This window comes from Canis lupus, chromosome 17 (assembly GCF_003254725.2).
Source record: "Canis lupus dingo isolate Sandy chromosome 17, ASM325472v2, whole genome shotgun sequence".
Lineage (NCBI taxonomy): Eukaryota > Metazoa > Chordata > Mammalia > Carnivora > Canidae > Canis > Canis lupus.
In genome coordinates, this window is record NC_064259.1 from 42,680,608 (window position 1) to 42,703,977 (window position 23,370).

At 34.8% G+C, this 23,370-nt stretch overlaps 1 long non-coding RNA gene across 1 annotated transcript in view; it reads left to right on the plus strand.

The window, feature by feature from the left end:
• The first annotated feature begins 989 nt into the window (after positions 1-989).
• Positions 990-23,370, plus strand: part of LOC112665058 (uncharacterized) — an 84,551-nt gene continuing 62,170 nt past the window's right edge. The window contains exons 1-2 of the long non-coding RNA XR_003140192.3: positions 990-1,070; positions 1,735-1,827. This is a non-coding gene — a long non-coding RNA (uncharacterized LOC112665058). The remainder of the gene's footprint in view (positions 1,071-1,734; positions 1,828-23,370) is intronic.

Genomic DNA, 23,370 nt, shown 5'->3' on the forward strand with positions numbered 1-23,370 from the left:
TGGAGGTGATGAAATGTGACAAGAAAGTCAAACATAAAACCAGACAGGAGTAGTGGTGAGAAATATATTTTATAAATGTTCTATCTAAAATGGCACAAAAGCCACATGTTTCTTGTTGATTATTGTCACTCAAGAAAGATTTTAGATGTGTTAGATCTCCTGAATTTCAGGAGAGGAAATAGTTTTTTTTTTGTTAAATTTTTAATTCTTAGCATACTTGCAACTAATCACATTCTAACACTGTGTGAACCTAACAAATACATTTGCTTGCTGCATCTGGACTATAGGCTACTAGTTTACAACCACTGTTTGGAGGGCTATCTTCACATTAAAGGAGGTTATTTAATGAAAATTCTGACTGAAGGAGATCTTTCTGTTAATATTTTGGATGAGTTTAGTGAATTTCTTAGGAACCAATATCCTAATTATAACTGAAAAAGGTACAAAGCTACAAGGCGTCTCTTTGAACTCATTTAGTATAGAGAACTAACTAGTGGCAGCTTCCTTAAGAAAGTGAAAAAATAGGCAAGTTCTGATGCATGAGAAAAAATATTTAAGCAAAGGAGAGTAGAAGAGATAAGGAGATGTGGAGAACTTTCCAAGGAGAGAGAAAAGTGAACAAAGGCCCAACGTTGGAACATTAAGTGCATATGAGAAATTGAAGAAAGGCCTAATGACTTAAACAGGCTTGTGATTATGGCATAAAAGGGTTAAATCATGAAATCCACCTTGTATTTTTAGTATTTGCTTCTTTTTTGTATGCAAAATAAGTAGGGAAAATTTTGTGACATATAACATTATAACATGACAGGATTTACCTTTACAAACATACCTTTAATTACAATATCCTATTGGCCAGAAAACTTAACTCCTCTCATGGAAGGGAACATTGAATGGATTCTGAATAGACATCTGAAATATTGGAGCCCTAGCTAACATTCTGATTCTTAATGACGCCTCATTTTGAAGAAGGTTAGAGGCATTCCATTCTCTGATTTCTTCAGTCAGCCTTTCATCTGCTGTGAAGGCACTTGAATGTGTCACCAATGTGATGCAAGTTAAAGGGAACAGTAAGATTTTCCTGAAAACGATTTCTCTATTGTCTTGTCTGGTGCTAGAATCTTAACCACTGAATACCCAGTTCCTTCATGAGTAAAATAAGTAATCTTTATAATTTTATGATGTGTGTATTTACATACATATGTGTGCATGTGTATATGATGTAAGACAATGTGTTTGTAGTCCCTAGGATATGCTGTTATCAATAAATATTAACTCTCCTCTCCTTAGACATGAGGACAAATAAAAATTTAAAGAAAGCCAAAGAAATTACTTAAGATAAACAGTATAAAACAAGATAAAAGGAAATTTTTGAAAAATATGAATTCATAGTATACCCTAAGATGAGACCTGTTGAAGGAAACTGATAAAAATTATATAATGGATGTTTTATTCTGTTAGTATCCTCAATTTGTATCTATGACTATATATGTATATAACTGCAATGGAAGAGAACACTAAAACTTGAGGACGTTCGTGAATGTCACATAAATTGCCTTATCTTATTAGACTTTATCATTGATTATGAAGTTATCTTCTTTTTCCAGGAAATAAAACCAATCCCTTTGTGTGTTATTCTATAACACATACATATGTACTCACATAAATACATGCACTCTATAATATTTGAAATAAATGTATTCTTAGATCATCCTTTCTGTTGTTTATTTCCAGGTTGAATTCTACCTTATAATTGTTTAAAGAACAGTTATCCTGCAGCATATTCCCTTTGGGGATGCATTCTAATGTCCTAGAGTGTGCTGAAAGGTACAGATTGATTATAATCTCTATTTACTTCTTGGATCAGTAAGTGATAAATCGCTCTCCTTTGGCCTCCACAAGGTTGCAGTGCTGGTTGCTGCATATTTACCCTGGAGGGCACTGCTGAGCCTAAAATTATTTACAATTGTTGGAAAGTTAGGTGCTTCATTTCAGGAAAGAAAGGAACCTTTTAAAAACTTTATCATGCATATGCATTATATTTGCATCAGTAATTTTCTCCTTTGTCTTCATACTCTCTTTTTGAAAAGTCTGTGCTAGGAAGCTGAGAGCTAAAGTATAGATTTCAACATATGACTCTTCTGCTTAAAAAATCTTTAAATTACACTCTATGGCCTGCTGAAGAAAGTCTAAATGTCACTTACCTTTCATGCTTTAGTAAACTATATCAGACCATGTCACCTCTATGCTCCACCTCCATGCTTAAAATGGTCCATGAATAAAGGAATGAATGAACAATAGAAATAACAGGTAATGAATTGACTTGTAGTTACATAAAGACAGTTGCCATGCACTGGCTTAAATTCTATTGGCATTTACCCCCCCCCCCTTTTGTTTTGATGCATAAATAGCAATATTTGTAAGAAATGGGAAAGAATTTATATACAGTGTCCTAAGAGTATATATGTAATAAAGTTCATCTTAGCAGATACTTCAAACATACTAATTTTGTTTATTATTCTCCAGTTAGATTATTTTGTCAGAGCTTCCAAATATGATTAACAACCACACCACAGTAAGTCCAAGAGTTAGATGTAGAATTAATTCAACAAAGGAAACCAAAAATATCATGACATTACTCCTGGTACTCCTGACAACTGAGGTACACTTCACTAACTGTCAGGAGAAATGATCAAAGACTCCATTGGCCAACCAGCTTTCCTGGATCCAAGTCCATATTTCCATAAAACTTCCATATTAACTAATAATAACTTTCTCATATTCTTCTTTCATTCATTTTCTTCATTTGTTCATTTTATTTTAAAAGCTTGCTTTTATATGTTGAGTACTATTGAATAATAAAAGGTTAAACGGAGGTATATCTGGACCTCAGAGTACTTATAGTGTTGTTGAGAGATACTGCATTTTCAGAAAACTAAGGAAAGGTATAGAGTAGTAGGGATCCTACCTATACCATGAAAAGAAAACAGGCTTTGAGAAAAGGTTACTGGGTTCCTATTCTACCCCCTGTGCTGTGAAAGTTTGTCAAAATCTCTGTATTTCAGTTGCCTTCTTTATAAAATAGCAATAGAAAGAATACTTCCCTCATGTGTTGTTATCAGTGCTGAGAGAAAATACAAGAAGTCCTTAAAATAATGTATTAAGTTATAAGCGCTCAATATATATTAGAGACCCAAATAAATTTGTTTCCATTTAGGATCAAAGAAGTTTACATTATACCCATGTATGATAATAAATTTTATTTATTTATTTATTTATTTATTTATTTATTTATTTATTTATTATTTATTTATAATTTTAGTGTTGTTAACATACAGTGTTAAACTAGTTTCAGGTGTGCAATATAGTTATCCAACAATTATTTACATTACTCAGTGATCATCATGGTTAAGTTTACTCTTTAATCTCTATCACCTGTTTCACTCATTTCCCCCACCCACCTCACTTATGGTAACCATCAGTTTGTTCTCTATAGTTAAGAGACTGATTTTTGCTATTTGCAACGACATGGATGGAACTAAAGTGTATTATACTAAGCGAAACAAGTCAATCAGAGAAAGACAATGACATGATTTCACTCATATGTGGAATTTAAGAAACAAAACAGATGAAAATAGAGAAAGGGGTAAAAAAAAATAGAAGGAGATAAACTGTAAGAGACTCATAACTATAGAGGACAAACTGAGGGTTCCTGGAGGGGAGGTGGGCAGGGATTGGGCTAAATAGGTGATGGGTATTAAGGAGGACACTTGTGATGAGCATTGTGTGTTATATGTAAATGACGAATCACTAAATTCTACTCCTGAAACCAGTATTACAGTATATGTTAACTAACTAGAATTGAAATAAAAATTTGAAGCAAAAAAAGAGAGCTACATGAAAAATTAAAAGAAGAAAAATACTATTATCTTTATTTTTTGATACTATTATCTTAAAAAAAAGTCTGTTTTTAGTTTGGCTTTTTTTTTCTTTGTCCATTTGTTTTGTTTCTGAAATTCCACATATGAGTAAAATCTCATGGTACTTGTCTTTCTCTGACTGACTTATCTTATTTAGCATTATACTCTCTAGTTCCAATCCATATAGTGGGAAATGGCAAGATTTCATTCTTTTTTATGGCAGAGTAACATTCCATTATGTGTGTGTGTGTGTGTATGTATATATATATATATATATATATATATATATACACACTATATATATATAGTATATATATATATATTGTGTATGAGGGGTACATATGTATGTGTGTATGTGTATCTGTATACTATCTCTTCTTTATCCATTCATTAGTCTATAGACACTTGGGCTGCTTCCATAATTTGGCTGCTGAAATAATGCTGCAAAAACATAAGAGTGCATATATCTTGTTTAATTATTTGTATTACTTGTTTTTATATTTGGGGGGTAAATGCACATTAGAAGAATTACTACAACAGATGGTAGTTCTATTTTTAATTTTTGAGAACCCTTTATACTGTTTTTTACAGTGGCTATACCAGTTTGTATTCCTACCAAATGTGCATAAGGGTTCCTTTTTCTGCATCTCCTCACCAAGACTTGTTGCTTGGGTTGTTGATTTTAGCCATTCTGACAGGTGTGAAGTGATATCTCATTGTGGCTTTGATTCACATTTCCTTGAAGATGAGTGATGTTGAGCATTTTTTCATGTGTCGGTTGGCCATTATTATGTTTTCTTTGGAGAAATGTCTGTTCATGTCTTCTGCCCTTTTTTAAAAAATTGAATTATTAGTGTTTTGAATGTTGGGTTGTACAAGATCTTTATATATTTTGGATACTAGCCCTTTATCAGAGATGTCATTTGCAAATATCTTCTCCCAGTCAATAGATCATCTTTTAGTTTTATTGATTTTTTCATGTTGATCTTCAGAGCTTTTTATTTTGATGGTGGTCCCAATAGTTTATTTTTGATTTTGTTTCCCCTGTCTCAGGAATCATATCCAGAAAAAAAATGTTACTATGGCTTATGTTGGATAAATTACTGCCTGTGCTCTCTTCTAGGAATTTTATGGTTTCAGGTTTCACATGTAGGTCTTTAATCCATTTTGAGTTAATTTGTTGTGCATGGTATAAGCCAGTGGTCCAGTTTCATTCTTTAGCATGTTGTCCAGTTTCCCAACACCATTTGTTGAAAAGACTGGTTTTTTTTTTTCCTCCATTGCATGTTCTTGCCTTCCTTGTCATAGATTAAATGACCATATAAGCCTGGGTTTATTTCTAGGATCTCTATTTTGTTCTGTTGATCTGTGTGTCTGTTTTTGTGCCAGTACTATACTATTTTGAACACTATAGCTTTGTAGTATATTTTGAAACTGGGATTGTAATACCTGTAGCTTTTTGTTTTGTTTTGTTTTTCAATGATTGTATTTATTTATTAAACAGAGAGACAGAAAATTAGCAAGAGAGAGAAAGAAGGAGCAAGAGGGAGGGACAGAGGCAGACTCCCTGTTCTTTGGGGATCCCAACATGGGCCTTAATCCTGGGGCTCCAGGATCGTGACTTCAGCCAAAGGCAGATGCTTAACCAAGTCAGCCACCCAGGTGTCCCATAATACTTCTAATTTTATTATTATTTTTTCAAGATTGTTTTGACTACTTGGGGTCATTTTTGGTTACATACAAATTTTAGGATTACTTGTTCTGTGCTGTGAAAAATATTGCTGGTGTTTAGATAGGGATTGCTTTAAATTTGTAGATTACTTTGGATAATATGGACATTTTAACAATATTTTCCCCCAATTATGAGCATTTTAACAATATTTTCCCTCAATTATGACACTTTCCATTTGTGTCATCTTAAATTTCTATCATCAGTATTTTATAGTTTTCAGAGTATAGGACTTTCACCTGTTTGGATAAGTCTATTCCTAGGTATTTTATTATTTTTGGTGCAATTGTAAGTGGATGTCTTTTCTTTCTTTTTCTGCCACTCTATTATTAATGTATGGAAATATAGTAGGTTTATGTTTATTGATTTTGTGTCCTATTACTTTACTGAATTTATTAGTTCTAATAGTTTTTCAGTGGGGTCTCTAGGGTTTTCTGTATATAGTGTCGTATCATCTGCAAATAGTGAAAAATATTTTTCTTCTTTTCCAATTTGAGTGCCTTTTACTTCTTATTTTTGTATGACTACTATGGTTATGATTCCCAGTACTGTGTTGAATAAAAGTGGTGAGAGTGGAACCCCTTGTCTTGTTTCTTAGGGAAAAAGTTCTCAGTTTTTCACCATTGAGTATGGTGGGTTTTTCATATAAGGCCCTTATTATGTTGAGGTGTGATCCCTCCACACCTACTTTTTTGAGGGATTTTTATCATGAATGAATGTTACACTTTGTCACATGCTTTTTCTGCATCTGTTGAAACGATCATATGGTTTTTATCCTTTATTATTGATGTGATACATCATGTTGATAAATTTGTGAATATTGAATTGATTGTTTGAATGATGTTTTAATGTGTTGTTGGATTTGGTTTGCTAATATTTTGTTGAGGATTTTTGCATCTGTGTTCAGAGATATTGTCCTGTAGTTCTTATTTATTTATTTATTTATTTATTTATTTATTTATTTATTTATTTATTTTTATATTTTTATTAATTTATTTTCTTGTACATCTTTATCTGGTTTTAGTATTGGGTAATACTGGCCTCAGAATGAATTTGGAAGCTTTCCTTCCTCTTCTATTTTCTATAACAGTTTGAGAAGAATAGGTGTTAACTATTTTTTAAATGTTTGGTAGAATGCAGATGTGAAGCCATCTGGTCCTAGAGTTTTGTTTGTTGGGAGTTTTTTGATTACTGGTTAAATTTAATTGCTGGTAATTGGTGTGTTCAATTTTTCTATTTCTTCCTGATTCAGTTTTGGGAGGTTATATGTTTCTAGAAATTTATACATTTCTTCTAATTTGTCTGATTAGTTGACAAATGATTTTTGTAACATGCTTTTATAGTTCTTTGCATCTCTGTGGTGTTAGTTATTTCTCCTCTTTGATTTCTAATTTTATCTGAATCCTCTCTCTCTCTCTCTCTTTCCCTTTCTCTCTTTTTAAAAAATTAGTCTGGCACAAATTTGTCCACTTTTTTTTTGTCTTTTTAAAGAATGAGTTCCTGGATTCCCTGGTCTGTTCTATTGCTTTTTAAACATTTCTATTTCATTTATTTCTACTCTAATCTTCATTATTTCCTCTTTCTCCTATTTGCAGTTTTGTTTGTTCTCTTTTGCTAGCTCCTTTGGGAGTAAATTTTTCTTGCTACTTGAAGTAGGCCTGTAGTGCTATAATCTTCCCTCTTAGAATAGCTTTTGCTGTATTCAAAGATTTTGGACTAGTGTTTTCATTTTCATTTGTCTCCATGTGTTTTTAAATTTCTGCTTTGATTTTTTTGTTTGACCCATTCATTGTTGAATAGCATGTTATTTAACCTCCGTATACCTCTGTTCTTTCCAAATATTTTCTTTTGATTGGTTTCTAGTTTCATAGCATTGTGGTCAGAAAAGTTGCATAATATGATGTCAGTCTTTTTTAATGTATTGAGACTTTTTGTGGCCCACCTTGTTTTCTATTCTGTAGCATGTTCCATGTACACTTGAAAGGAATGTATATTCCACTATTTTAGGGTGGAATATTCTGAATATATCTGATAGAACCATCTGGCCTGTTGTGCCATTCAGAGGCACTGCTTCCTTGCTGATCTTCTGTTAGAATTACCTTCCATTGATGTAAGTTGGATGTTAAAGTCCTCAACTTTTTATTAGTATCAGTTACTTCCTTTGTGTGTGCTCATAGCCATTGTATGCATGTATTATGAACCATGTTGGGTAAATATTTATGATTGTTATATCTTCTTTTTTGGATCATCACTACCATGATTATAAACTATCCTCTTTGTCTCTTGTTACAGTCTTTATTTTAGTGGCTTTTTTGTTTAAGTATTGCTACCCCAGGTTGTTTTCACTTTCATTTCCATGATAAATGGTTCTTCATCCCCTCATTTTCAATCTGCATGTGTGTAGGTCTAAAATGAGTCTCTTGTAGGCAGCATATAGATGAGTCTTGCTTTTTTATTCATTCCATCATCCTCTGTCTTTGGATTGCAGCATTGAGTCCATTTACATTCAAGGTATTTATAGGTATGCACTTATTGCCATTCTGTTACTTGTTTTACACTTCTTCTCTGTCCCTTTCTTCTTTTGCTCACTTTTTTCATGGTTTGATGGCTTTCATTGGTGATATACCTGGATTCCTTTCTCTTTATTTATTTTCACTATTACCTGTTTTTGATCTGTGTTTGCCATTAGGTTCATATATAATATATTATGTATATAGCAGTCTGTATTAAGTTGATTATCACTTAAGTTTTTTTAAAATATTTTATTTATTTATTCATGAAAGAGAGAGAGACAGAGACAGAGACATAAGCAGAAAGAGAGGCAGACTCTATACAGGGAACCCGATGTGGGGCCTCCATCCCAGGACTCCAGGATCATGCCCTGGGGTGAAGGCAGACGCTCAAAAACTGAGCCACCCAGGGATCCCCTGTCACTTCAGTTTAAACCCATTCTAAAAGCACTCAATTTTTATCTCCCTCTTGACATTTTAGGCTTATGATATCATATTTTATATCCTTCTATTCTGTGAATCCCTTGAGTGATCTTCATTGATATTCTTGATTTGACTGCTTTTGTGTTTCCTACTTTTCTTTTTTTTTAATTTGTTTTTATTGAAGCTCGATTTGCTAACATATAGTATAACACCCAGTGTTCATCCCATAAAGTGCCCTCCTCAGTGCCCATCACCCAGGTACCCCAACCCCCTGCCCACTTCCCTTCTGCAACCCTTTGTTCATTTCCCAGAGTTAGGAGTCTCTCATAGTTTGTCTCCCTCTCAATTTTTCCCACTCATTTTCCCTCCTTTCCCTTATAATTCCTTTTACTATTTCTTACATTCCCCATATGAGTGAAACCATATGATGATTGTCCTTCTCCAATTGACTTACTTCACTCAGCATAATACCCTCCAGCTCCATCTACATCAAAGCAAATGGTGGATATTCGTCTTTTCTGATGGCTGAGTAATATTCCAATGTGTGTGTGTGTGTGTGTGTATGTATGTATGTATATATATCTGTGTATGTGATATCTCACATCTTTATCCATTCATCTGTCGAAGGATATCATGGCTCCTTCCATAGTGTGGCTATTGTGGACATTGCTACTACAAACATTGTGGTGCAGGTGTCCTGGCGTTTCACTGCATCTGTATCTTTGGGGTAATACTCAGTAGTGCAATTGCTGGGCCATAGTGTAGCTCTATTTTTAACTCTTTGAAGAACCTCCACAGTTTTCCAGAGTGGCTGCACCAGTTGGCATTCCCACAAAGAGTGCAAGAGGGTTCCGTCTTCTCCACATCCACTCCAATATTTGTTGTTTTCTCTCTTGTTAATTTTTGCCATTCTCACTGGTGTGAGGTGGTATTGCATTGTGGTTTTGATTTGTATCTCCCTGATGGCAAGTGATGCGGACAATTTTCTCATGTGCTTGATGGCCATGCATATGTCTTCTTTGGAGAAATTTCTGTTCATGTCTTCTGCCCATTTCATGATTGGATTGTTGTTTCTGGGTGTTCGGTTTTAAAAGTTCCTTATAGCCACATCTTCTTTATCCATTCATTCAATGATGAATAATTAGGTTGTTTCCATATCTTGGCTACTGTAAATGATGCTGCAATAAACATAGGGGCACACATACCTTTTTGAATTAGTGTTTCATTTTCATTGGATAAATACGCAGTAGTGGAATTACAATTTTAGAATGTTTTCATCTCTACAAACAGAAATCCTGAACCCTTTAATTATCACCCTGCCAGGAGATCTATTTTTAATTTTTTTGAGGAGCCGCCATATTGTTTTCCACAGTGGCTGCACCAGTTTACATCCCCACCGGCAGTGCGTGAGGGTTGCTTTTTCTCCAAATTTTTGCCAACACTTATTTCGTTTTGATTTGAGCCATTCTGCTAGGTGCGGGATGATATTTCATTGTGGTTTTGATTTGCGTTTCCCTGATGATAAGTGATGTTGAACATCCTTTAATGTGCCTGCTGGACACCTTATGTCTTTTTTGGAAAGAAATCTATTCAGGTCGTCTGCTCAAAAAATAAATAAATAAATAAATAAAAAAAAAATAAAAAATAAAAATAAAAATAAAAGTTCCTTATAGATCTTGGATCTAGCCTTTTATCTGATATATCATCTTCTCCCATTATGTAGATTGTCTTTTAGTTTTTGTTGGCTGTTTCTTTTGCTGTACAGAAGTTTTTTTATCCTGATTAAGTCCCAATAGTTCATTTTTGCTTTTCTTTCCCTTGCCTTCATATATATCTTGGAGAAGTTGCTATGGCCAAGTTCAAAAAGGTTGTTGCTTGTGTTCTCCTCTAGGATTTTGATGGATACTTATCTCACATTTAGATCTTTCATCCATTTTGAGTTTATCTTTGTGTATGGTATAAGAGAATGGTCTAGTTTCATTCTTCTGCATGTGGCTGTCCAATTTTCCCATCACCATTTATTGAAGAGACTATCCTTTTTCCAGTGGATAGTCTTTCCTGCTTTGTCAAATATTAGTTAACCATAGAGTTGAGGGCCAATTTCTGGGTTCTGTATTCTGTTCCATTGACCTATGTATCTGTTTTTGTGCCAGTACCACACTGTCTTGAGGAACACAGCTTTGTAGGACAGCTTGAAATCCAGCATTGTGATACCACTGGCTTTGGTTTTCTTTTTCAATATTCCCCTGACTATTCGGGATCTTTTCTGATTCCACACAAATCTTAAGATTATTTATTCCAACTCTGTGAAGAAAGTCCATGGCATTTTGATAGGGATTGCATTGAACATGTAAATTGCCCTACGTAGCATAGACATTTTCACAATATTAATTCGTCCAATCCATGAGCATGGACTATAATTCCATCTCTCTGTGTTTCCCTCAATTTCTTTCAGAAGTGTTCTGTAGTTTTAGTGTAGAGATATTTTACCTTTTTGGTTAGATTTATTCCTAGGTTCCTTATGGTTTGGGGTGCAATTGTAAATGGGATTGATTCCTTAATTTCTCTTTCTTCAGTCTCATTGTTAGTGTATAGAAATGCCACTGATTTCTGGGTATTGATTTTGTATCCTGCCACACTGCCAAATTGCTATATGAGTTCTAGCAATCTTGGGGTGGAGCCTTTTGGGTTTTCTATGTACAGTGTCATGTCATCTGCAAAGAGGGAGAGTTAGACTTCTCTTTGCCAATTTGAATGTTTTTTATTTCATTTTGTTGTCTGATTGCTGAGCTAGGACTTCTAGTACTATGTTGAATAACAGTGGTGAGACTGGACATCCCTGTTGTGTTCCTGATCTTAGGGGAAAGGCTGTGAGTTTTTCCCCGCTGAGAATGATATTCACTGTGGGCTTTTCATAAATGGCTTTTAAGATATTGAGGAATATTCCCTCTATTCCTACACTTTGAAGAGTTATAATCAGGAATGGATGCTGTATTTTGTCAAAAGCTTTCTCTGCATCTATTGAGAGGATCATGTGGTTCTTGTTTTTTCTCTTAATGATGTGATCTGTCACGTTGATTGTTTTATGAGTGTTGAACCACCCTTGCATCCCGGGAATAAATCCCCCTAGGTCATGGTGAATAATCTCAATGTACATTTGGATCCTATTGGCTAGTATCTTGTTGAGAATTTTTGCATCTGTGTTCATAAGGGATATTGGTCTATAATTCTTTTTGGTGGGGTCCTTGTCTGGTTTTGGAATCTAGGTAATGCTGGCTTCATAAAGTGAGCTTCAAAGTATTCCATCCCTTTCTATCCTTCAAAACAGCTTTAGTAGAATAAGTATTTTTCTTCTTTAAACATTTGGTAGAATTCCCCTGGGAACCATCTGGCCCTGGACTTTTGTGTCTTGGGAGGTTTTAGATGACCACTTTAATTTCCTTGCTGGTTATTGGCCTGTTCAGGTTTTCTGTTTCTTCCTGTTCCAGTTTTGGTAGTTTGTGGTGTTCCAGAAATGCATCCATTTCTTCTAGATTGCCTAATTTGTTGGCATATAGTTGGTCATAATACGCTTTTAAAGTCATTTGTATTTCCTTGGTATTGGTTGTGATCTCTCCTCTTTCATTTGTGATTTTGTTAATTTGAGTCTTTTTTTCTTTTTTTTCTTTTTAATAAGGCTGGCTAGGGGTTTATCTATCTTATTAATTCTTTCAAAGAACGAACTCCTGGTTTTGTTGATCTCTTCCATAGTCCTTTTGTTCTCTATTTCACTGAGTTCTGCTCCAATCTTTATTATCTCTTTCTCTGCTTGGTGTAGGTTTTACTTGCTGTTGTTTCTCCAGTTCCTTTAGATGAGAGTTTAGCTTGTGTATTTGAGGTTTTTCCAGTTTTGAGGGATGCTTCTATTGTGATGTATCTCTCTCTTAAGACCACTTTTGCTGTATCCCAAAGATTTTGAACAGTTGTATTTTCATTTTCATTAGTTTCCATGAATCTTTTTAATTCTTCGCTAATTTCCTGGTTGGGCAGCACAGGTGGCTCAGCGGTTTAGCGCCACCTCCAGCCCAGGGTGTGACCCTGGAGACCCAGGATCAAGTCCCACGGGGGGCTCCCTGCATGGAGCCTGCTTCTCCTTCTGCCTGTGTCTCTGCCTCTCTCTGTGTGTGTCTCTCATGAATGAATAAATAAAATCTTTAAAAAATAATAATAATAATTTCCTGGTTGACCCATTCATCTTTTAGCATGATGCTTTTTAACCTCCATGTGTTTGAGTTTCTTCCAAATCTCTTCTTGTGATTGAGGTCTAGTTTCAAAGCACTGTGGTCTGAAAATATACAGGGGACAATCCCTATCTTTTGGTATAGGCTAAGACCTGATTTCTGACCCAGTATGTGGTCTTTTCTGGAGAAACTTCCATGTGCACCTGAGAAGAATGTGTATTCACTTGCATTCAGATGGAAAGTTCTGTATATATCTGTGAGATCTATTTGGTCAGTGTATCATTTAAGGCCCTTGTTTCTTTGGTGATGTTGTGCTTAGAATATCTGTAATTTGCAGAAAGTGCTGTGTTGAAGTCTCCAACTATTAGTGTATTACAATCTAAGTATCTCTTTACTTTGGTTATTAATTGATTGATATACTTGGCAACTCCCATATTAGAAGCATAAATATTCATGATTGTTAGGTCTTCTTGTTGGATAGACCCTTTAAGTATGATATAGTGTCTATCTTCATCTTTTACTACAGTCTTTGGTATAAACTTTAATTTATCTGATATGAGAATTGCTACACCAGCTTTCTTTTGAGGACGGTTTGAGTGGTAAATGTTTCTCCACCCCTTGCTTTTCAGGCTGGAGGTGCCCTTAGATCTAAAATGAGTCTCTTGTAGACAGCATATAGATAAGTCTTGCTTTTTTATCTAGCCTGATACTCTGCAACTTTTGATGGGATCATTTAACCCATTCACGTTCAGAGTAACTATTGAAAGATATGAATTTAGTGTCATCATATTACCTAATCAGTCCTTGTTTTTGAGAATTGTTTCTTTGGGCTTCCTCTTTCTTTTACAGGGTCCCCCTTAATATTTCTTGCAGAGCTGGTTTGGTGGTCACATATTCTTTCAGCTTCTGCCTATCCTAGAAGCTCTTTATCTCTCCTTCTATTCTGAATGAGAGCCTTGCTGGATATAGTATTCTTGACTGCATGTTCTTCTCATTTAATATCTGAATATATCTTGCCAGCTCTTTCTGGCCTGCCAAGACTCTGTGGGGAGGTCTGCTGTTAATCTGATATTTCTCCTCATATTTCTCTTTTCTCACATTGCTTTAAGAATTTTCTCTTTATCTTTGGAATTTTCAAGTTTCATTATTAAATGTCAAGGTGTTGAATGTTTTTTATTGATTTTTGGAGGGTCTTCTCTATCTCTTGGATCTGAATGCCTATTTCCTTTCCAAGATTAGGGAGATTCTCAGCTATGATTTGTTCAAATATACTTTGTGGTCTTCTCTCTCTCTCTCTCTCTCTCAGCCTCTTCTGGAACCCTAACTATATATAAATTCTTCCTTCCAGGCTATCATTTATTTCCCTAAGCCTTTCTTCATGGTCTTTTAATTGTTTCTCTCTTTTTTTTTTTTCAGCTTCCTTCCTTACCATCAATGCGTCTTCTATGTCACTTACTCTCCCACTACGTTAACACTAGAAGTTAGGACATCCAGTTTGGATTGCATCTCATTTAATCTATTTTTAATTTCAGCCTGATTAGATATCAACTCTGCAGTAATGAAGTCTCTAGAATCCTTTATGCATTTTTTTCCAGAGCCACCAGTAGTTTTATAATTGTGCTTCTGAATTGACTTTCTGACATTGTTGAAATCCAAATTCTATAACTCTGTGGCAGAGAGTATTGTTTCTGGTTCTTTCTTTTGTGGTAAATTCTTCCTTCTAGTCATTTTTTCCAGTGCAGAGTGGCTGTATGAGCAGCTGAATCAAAAATATCAACCATGACCTAAGTAATAATATACCCTAGATGATTCTGGAGCAATCAGAGACCAGAAAATAAAAGAAAAAATAATAGAACAAAATAAAACAAAAGGACCAGTGAAGTGAAAAACAAATTTTAAAACAAAGTAGTAAAAATAAAAGGCCAAAAACCACGAAGAAGAAAAAAGAAAACAAATTAAAAAAAAAAAAGTTAAGAAAAGAGAAAAGGAGGGTGGGGTGGGTGATGGTGGTGGTAAAGAAGTGGTAGTGTAGAGAGAATGTAGTCTACCTGAGAAGCCCTAGAGGGTGATCCTCTTGGTTCTTAGTGTATTTTGTTCTGTACATTAGAAGATGCTCAATCCCAAATTTATATAAATCAGCAATACTTATAGAAAGCCCCAACATTGACCACCAAAACATAAACAAAATAAAAGAAGAGGGCAGAATGGGAAGGAAGAGAGAATATAATCTCGCAGCATGAACCAGCATGGTATTCCACTTGGTTCTGGGTATATGTTGGTCATGTTTTAGAAGGTATTAACTTCCACCATGTAAAACAAAACAAGCAAAAAAACAAAAAGCACAAAACAAAAACCCATATGTCATATATCTACCAAAAAAAAATTGAATACATTGAAGGGAATCCAGAAATGAAAAATATATCTAAGACATATAATTGTAGAAATATGAAAGTCAAAAAGGAAAAAGAAACTTAAAAATGAAGAGCTGGTAAAATATTGTAGTTAAAGTGGGCAAAGACAAAAAAATTGGAAATTTTTAGTCTGATATAACAATGAGTCATAATGGAAAAGGGGGAAAAAAAGAAAAAGAAAGGGACCCTCTAGTTTTATATATTATTTTCCCTCAATTTTCCCTCAGTCCTGGAGCTTTCCAGCACTGCTTGGTCAATAAACTTGCTTTCCCCTTTGTTTTCCAGTTGGTCTTCTGGGGGAGGGGTCTGCTGTGCTGATTTTCAGGTGTCTGTGCCAGGGCAGAGATGCCCCGCTCCTTGCCAGGTTCTGGGCTCAGTATGAGCTATTTATTCTGTCAGGCCTTTGTTCCCTTTGTTCCCAACTGCGGGAAGGCTAGAGTGGAACCGGGCCCAGGTTCACCCGCAGTCACCTGCACACACAGCAGAAGGTGCAGGCTGTGGTGTGGACCCAGGAGCGGGGGTCAGCATACTGAAGTCAGGCTGTCTGCCTTCGAGGCCCTTCCCCTCTTCCCGACGCAGTTTCACGTCTGGAGCACTTTATAAGGTTGTGGGGGTCAGTTACTACTACACCAGGAAACTGGAATTGTTCACAAATGGCCTACATTCCAAAATATTTTTTATCAATAAACACGAACAACAATTAAACCTGAAAACAAAAAAAAAAGAATACATTTTGTGTATTCGCCGCCTCTCCCAGGCACAAGGTGAAACAAAGAGGAAAAACAATGGCAGCAGCCAGATTTCCAGCTCTGGAGTCAGGCTCCCCAGAAGTAACTAACCTCAGTTTCCCAGTCTGCACTGGTCTAGATGCTCCCAGGCCAGTGTGGGTGCACTGATCTGTACAGTTTGTGGGGTGCCCATCAGTAGGAGAGTTATCGTTGTCCTGTGCCATCCCCACTTCCACCTGTCCCAGGGGGGATGCAGGATCGCTGGCTTTGTTCTCTTGGGCACAGTGGGATCCAGTGTCTTGTGCCACTGGACCTGCGCTCCCAGGGACTGCCTCTCCGGAGGGGAACGGGGCTCAGCCACCTCAATCCTGAGCCTGCCCATCTAACTAACTGGCTTCTCCCAAATGCCCTGAGGGCTGCAGCGCTCCAGCCCTTTACTTATTTCGACTTTGGTTTGCAATGAGCTTTTCCCCGGTGCTACCTCCTCTTATAGTGACTCAGGGAATCTTGAGGCTTCACTGCTGTCCCTGGGATTTTGCCTGATTTCCCTGCTAAGCTGTTTTCCATCAGGGAAATCTCCGGGGAAGATTTTCAAAGTTCTTGCATCTCCAGGGCTGGGCTTTCCTGTACCAGATGCTTTTGCCATTCTGCTTTAGCCTGGCTACTCTGGGTTCCCCTTCCCTATTTTATTCTTATTTATTTATTTATTTATTTACTTACTTACTTACTTACTTACCTACTTCTTTACTTATTTCTCCCACCTTCCTACTTGTTAAAAGCAAAAACTTTTCTCTCTGTAGCATTCCAGCTGTTCTCTCTTTAAATCTCAGGCAGAATTCATAGGTATTCAGGATATTTTGAAAGTTATCTAGGTAAGTTTATAGAACCAGGTGAGTTAAGGACCCCTACTCTTCCACCATCTTTGCCCCTTCTTAGCTTCCTACGTTTCCTTATTCCTACATTTATGATCTTTCCTTTCTACTCAAAGAATTCCCTCTAACATTTCTTGTAAGGCTGTTTTAGGAGTGATAAGTATCTTTAAATTTGTTTACCTGGAAAATTCTTTATCGCTCATCCTCTTCTGAATTAGAGCCTTGCTGGATAGTGTATTCTTGGGTGTAGGGGTTTTTGTTTGTTTGTTTGTTTGTTTTTTGTTTTTTGGGTTTTTGGTTTTGGGTTTGTTTTTCTTTTCTCCCTCCCCCCCCTTTCTTTCAAGCAGTTTGAATATATATCATGCTACTCTCTTCTGCTCTACAAAGTTTCTATTGAAAAATCAGCTGATAGCCTTATTAGGTTTCCCTTGTATATAACTTTTATTTTCTTTTGATACTTTTAAAATTCTCTTTATCACTACTTTTTACTACTTTCACTACTAATCCTCTCTTTTCACTACTTTTAGTGTGTGCTTTGGTATGAACCTCTTTATGTTGATTTTGTTGGGGGCTCTCCATGCCTCCTGGATCTGGATTTCTGTTTCCTTCAGATTTGGGAAGTTTTCAGGATTATTTCTTCAAAATAGATATTTGACCTCTTTCCTCTCTTTTCTGGGATCCCTATAATGGAAATGCTATTTATATTGATGATGTTGCTGAACTGTTAACCTATTCTCTTTTCTTATCTGTTAGCATGCCTTACATTTTTCCTGAAAGCCAAACATGATATATCTGGTGATTGTAAGTAAAGTAAATAATTTCATAATTATTGGAAAGTAAAGTAGGTAAAGTAAATTAAAGCCTATTGAAGCAAATAGGCTTTATGTCAATATGGCTAGGAATTGCAATGTGTTAAATATTTGTCATATCTTTGCATGCCAGATGCTTCAAATTCTTTTAGGGTCTTTGTTTTTGTCTCCTCTATTGTCTTCATGTTTTCCTAAGGACTATTTATATGAGGTCTCAGCTTTATAGCTCTTTCAAGAAAAAAAGCTAAACGAAATGAAAATCATTGCCTTTTTTGGACTTATCAGAGATGGAAGCTGCTTTTTTTTTTTTCTTAATATAGGTATAGGAGTAATGACTTCTTACTATTTTTCATTTCAGACCTGAAAGCAGATGTTCTCTATATATTATTTTTATAGATAAAATATTGTTTAATAAATTCCATGAAGGAAATATCACCATTTAGAAAATTTGGTAAATTTGTGTTTTATAAAAAAGGAAAAACAAAAAAACAAAATAACAACCTGCCATCATATTGTTTAAAGATAACTGGTATTGTCCAAGAATAGATAAGGTTTTTATAGGTTACTGTCCTACTAAAAATGTCTTTTTTTCCTTGTTTGCTTACTTGTTTTAATTGTTTGAAGGCATAATGAAATATAGAGGTAATGAAATTTAGGTGCTAAAAATTCAGAGAAAGAAGGTCTGCACAGGAGAGGCAGAATTTTAGGGATGTATTTCACATTGAAGGATTTGTCAGTTATAAAATTGGTAGTTAGAAGCTAGGAAGATAAATAGATCTTCGAGATATGAGATCAGGGCCTCCTGAGTAAGCAATAGCCTAGTAAGTATCTAGACTGTCAAATGAGATCCCACAGGAACATAAAAATATAGTAAGAATGAAAAGAAAATAAATCAAAACTCAGAACTAAAGATTGAATGATCTCAATCCACTATGTTGTATTGAATGATTTGCTCCTATTACCTTTCCAAATATTAATAAATGATGTCTAGAATCCCATCAAAATTAATCAGAAGTGAAATAAAATACAACTTGACCACAAATTTAGAAAAACAAAAGATCACAGATACATAAGAATTCCAAATAATAAAGGAATCAAATATATACTGAAATGATTACTGTTACTATTTTACAAAATTAAAGTCAACATGAAGACTTTTAGTAAATAATTAAAAATAAAAATAAATAATAACTGAATTAAAAGAATACAATGCTAATGTTAGGAATACAATGAATGGATAATATTGCAAATTAGACCTAGCAGAAGAAAGAATTATGTAGAATATTGAACAGAATCAAATATACAGATTGAAATATAGATAGGAAGAAAGAGAACATTAAAATGATAAAACATGTATAATAATCTAATATTAAACGTAGTTTGAGTTTTAGTAAAAGAGAGATATTTTTGAAGATGTAATTACTAAGGTTTTTTTCAAAACTGTTGAAAGATATTAAAATATCAGAAGGCACTACTGACAAGAACCTGGATAAATACATCCTAATAGCATCACAGTAAATGTTAAGAGACTAGATTTAAGGCCCAAACAGTGGTAATTGCATTACAGAAAAACTATGCTATGACAGGATACAGATTGAGCAATTGCACTAAAAAAAAAAAAAAAAAAAATCAAATATATTGCTTATAGGAGATACATTTTTTTTAATTTTTTTAAATTTTTATTTATTTATGATAGTCACAGAGAGAGAGAGAGAGAGAGAGGCAGAGACACAGGCAGAGGGAGAAGCAGGCTCCATGCGCCAGGAGCCGGACGTGGGATTTGATCCTGGGTCTCCAGGATCACCCCTGGGCCAAAGGCAGGCGCTAAACCGCTGCACCACCCAGGGATCCCAGGAAGATACATTTAAATATAAGGACCTGGAAGTGTTAGATTACAAAATATATCATGGAAACGCTGCCAAAAATGAATCCAGTTGATCTATACTAACATCAAGCAAGGCATTTTGAAGTTAAAATCATCACTAAAGACAAAGAACAATTCATAAAGATAAAAAATTTAATCCATTATGATGCTAAAAAGTACTAAATTATACAAAATTAATAATAAATGCCATTCAAATATATAAAGGAAAACTGACAAAAATAGAAGAAAAATAGACAAGTCAATATTAATAAGAGAGATTTTAATGGATTTTTTCTGCAGTAATTGATCAATAAAAGCTGAAAAGGAAAATGAATATTTTATAAGATATTGAAACACCAATAAAGTACATCTAAATTAATACATGTAAAACTGCATGCAGAGACTTCAAAGTAAACTTTTTTTTCAAGAGAATCACATACATTTTGGAATATTGGCCATTTGCTGGACTATAAGGGAATTAGAAAATTTTAAATGATTGAAATAATAAAAAATATTAGCAAAAGATAACTATAACGTTTCCATGTGATTGAAAATAAAATCATCTAAATGTCACATAGATCAAATAAAATCCCAGAATTTGAATTAGACAGTCTTTTTTCTTTTTTTTTTTTTTTTTAAATTTTTATTTATTTATGATAGTCACACAGAGAGAGAGGCAGAGACATAGGCAGAGGGAGAAGCAGGCTCCATGCACCAGGAGCCCGATGTGGGATTAGATCCCGGGTCTCCAGGATCACGCCCTGGGCCAAAGGCAGGCGCTAAACCACTGCGCCACCCAGGGATCCCAACAGTCTTTTTTCTTAATGTAAGTCTTTATCACTGCAATCTTCTTAAAACTGCTTTTTTTTTTTTTAATATTTATTTAGTCATAAAAGACACACAGAGAGAGAGGCACAGACAGAGGGAGAAGCAGGCTCCATGCAGGGAGCCCAACGTGGGACTCGATCCCGGGTCTCCAGGATCATGCCCTGGGCCAAAGCCAGCGCTAAACCACTGAGCCACCAGGGTTGCCCCTTAAAACTGCTTTTGCTGCATCCTGTTAAGTTTTGGATTTCCATTGAGTTTCCCTTTTTTTTTTTTTTTTTTCCCTCAAGATTTTTTTTCTCTTTTGATTTATTCGTAGATGCATTGGTTATTCTGGAGTATGGTGTTTAACTTCCATGTAATTGTGAATTTTCCAATTCTCTTCTTATTATTGATTTTAAGTTTTATTCCATTGTGTTCAGAAATGATAATTCACATAATTTCTATCTTCTGAATTCTTGAGAATTGTTTTGATGCCTAATATATGCTCTATACTAGAAAATGTACTATGTATACTTGAGAGGTGTATTATTCTGCTACTATTCCATAGTTTGTTGTATAAATGTCTTTTAGGAACATTTGATCTATAATGTTCACATCCTCTGTTTCCTTTTTGATTCTCTGTCTAGATGATCTATCCATTGATGAGAGTGGAGTAGTACAGTCCCTAAATAATAATTACTTTGTTGTTCATTTCTCCTTTTTTAAATGTATCTTAGTATTTGCTTTATATATTTAGGTCCTCTGATACTGATGCATAACCATTTACAATTTTTATCTTCTTGATGGATTAGCTGTTATATCATTATCATTATATAATGACCTTCTCTGTTTCTTTCTACCATTGTTAACTTAAAATCTATTTTGTCTGATAGAAGTATAGCTAGCCCTGTTTTGTTTTTGTTACCATTTGATCGAAATATCTTTTCCTATTCCTTCCCAGTCTATATGTGTTTTTAAAGCTACATGAGTTTCTTGGATGGAGCATATTGTTGAATCCTCTTGTGGTTCCTCATTCAGCTACACTGTGTCTTCCTATTGGAGAATTTAATTCATTTACATTTAAAGTAACTATTAATAGTTAAGGACTTACTTTTACCACTTTCTTCATTGTTTTTCCTGACTATTGTAAGTCCTTCATTCCTTGCTTCTTCTCTTGCTGCTTTCTTTTATAATGTGATGCATTTTTGTAGTGTTATTTTGACTCCTTTATCATAATCTTTTTTTTTTCTGTCTCCTGTTTTTTTCTTTGTGAAAGGAGGCTTACATAAAATGTATTTCTAACATGGTATTTTAAGCTGAATACAAGTTAATTTCAATAGGATAGAAAAACTGTATACTTTTAACTACCCTTACATTATAAGTTATTGATGTTATAATTTACATCTTTTAAAAAATATTATATAACCAATAAAAATTATTCCAGTTATGGTGATTTTTTAAAGATTTTTATTTATTTATTCATGAGAGACACAGAGAGAGAGAGAGAGAGAGAGAGAGAAGCAGAGACACCAGCAGAGGGAGAAGCAGGCTCCATGCAAGGAGCCAGATGTGGGACTCAATCCCGGGACTCCAGGATCACGCCCTGGGCCGAAGCCAGGCGCTAAACCACTGTGCCACCCAGGAATCCCCAGTAATGGTGATTTTTAATATGACTCTTAACTTTTAAGCTAGAGTTCTAAGTGAATGCACCACCATTACAATATTAGAGAATCAACCATTAACTATATATTTGCCATTACCAGTGAGTTTTACACATTCTTATATTTTTGCGTTATTAATTAGCATCCATTTATTTCTTTTGAAAAATGTTTTTTAACATTTCCTAGAAATGTTAAAACCAGAAGTTCTAGTTTTAATTTACTCTGTCAATTTTGCTTTGTTTGTTTATTTGGGAGTTTTTATCTTATGGACAGCTTTACTATGCATAGTGTTCTTGATTAAAAGGGTTTGTTTCAGTATTTCATATATATATATGTGTGTGTGTGTATATATATATATGAAATATATATACATATCATTTTATACCCTTTTAATATGTATATATAATATATGTATAATCCTACTTTCTCCGGGCCTGCAAAGTTTCTGTTAAGAAACTCACTCCTAAGGGGGGTTTCCTAGTATGTGATGAGTTGCTCTTCTCTTGCTGGTTTCAAAACTCTCTTTGTCCTTGACTTTTGAGAATTTAATTATAATGTGTTTCAGTGCAGCCCTTTAAGGGTTTACCCGATGGGACCTTACGGTCCTCATGAATCAGCATATCTATTTGTCTCTCCACACCTGAGAAAATTTCAGCTATTATTGTTTATTATTTTTATTTTAAAGCAAGTTTTTAAAAAAATATATTTTATTTATTTATTCATGAGAGACACAGAGAGGGAGAGAGAGAGAGGCAGAGACACAGGCAGAGGGAGAAGCAGGCTCCATGTGGGGAGCCTGAAGTGGGACTTGATCCTGGGACTCCAGGATCATGCCCTGGACCAAAGGCAGGCACTAAGCCACTGAGCCATCCAGGGATCCCCTATTATTGCTTTAAAAAGACTTTCAATCCATTTATCTTTGTCTTCTCTTTCTGTGATTGTCATAATGTTGTTCCTTTGAATATGTTTCATTAGTCCAGTATGCTTTCTTCACTTTTTTTTTTCTTTTTTAGTCCTCTGACCAGCTAATTTTATATGACTTATCCTCTAATTCACTGGTTCTTTCTTCTGGTTGGTGCAGTCTGAATTTGAAGTTTTCCTTAGAATTCTTTAATCAGTCATTGTATTCTTCAATTCTAAGATTTTTTTTTCTAATAGTTTAAAAATCTCTGTTGAACTTCTCATTTGGCCTATGCTCTGGCGTCCTAATTTCATTTAGTAGTCTGTTCTTGTATCTTTGTAGTTCATTCATCTTCTTTAGAGGATTATTCTGGATCATTTTTTAGAGAATTTTTAAATGTCCATTTCTTTTGGGTCACTTATTAGAGCTTATTATTTTCTTTTGGTAACATCATGTTTATCTGATTGTTCATGATCCTTATGTCCTTGCACTGATGTGTGTGTGTTTTAGTAAAA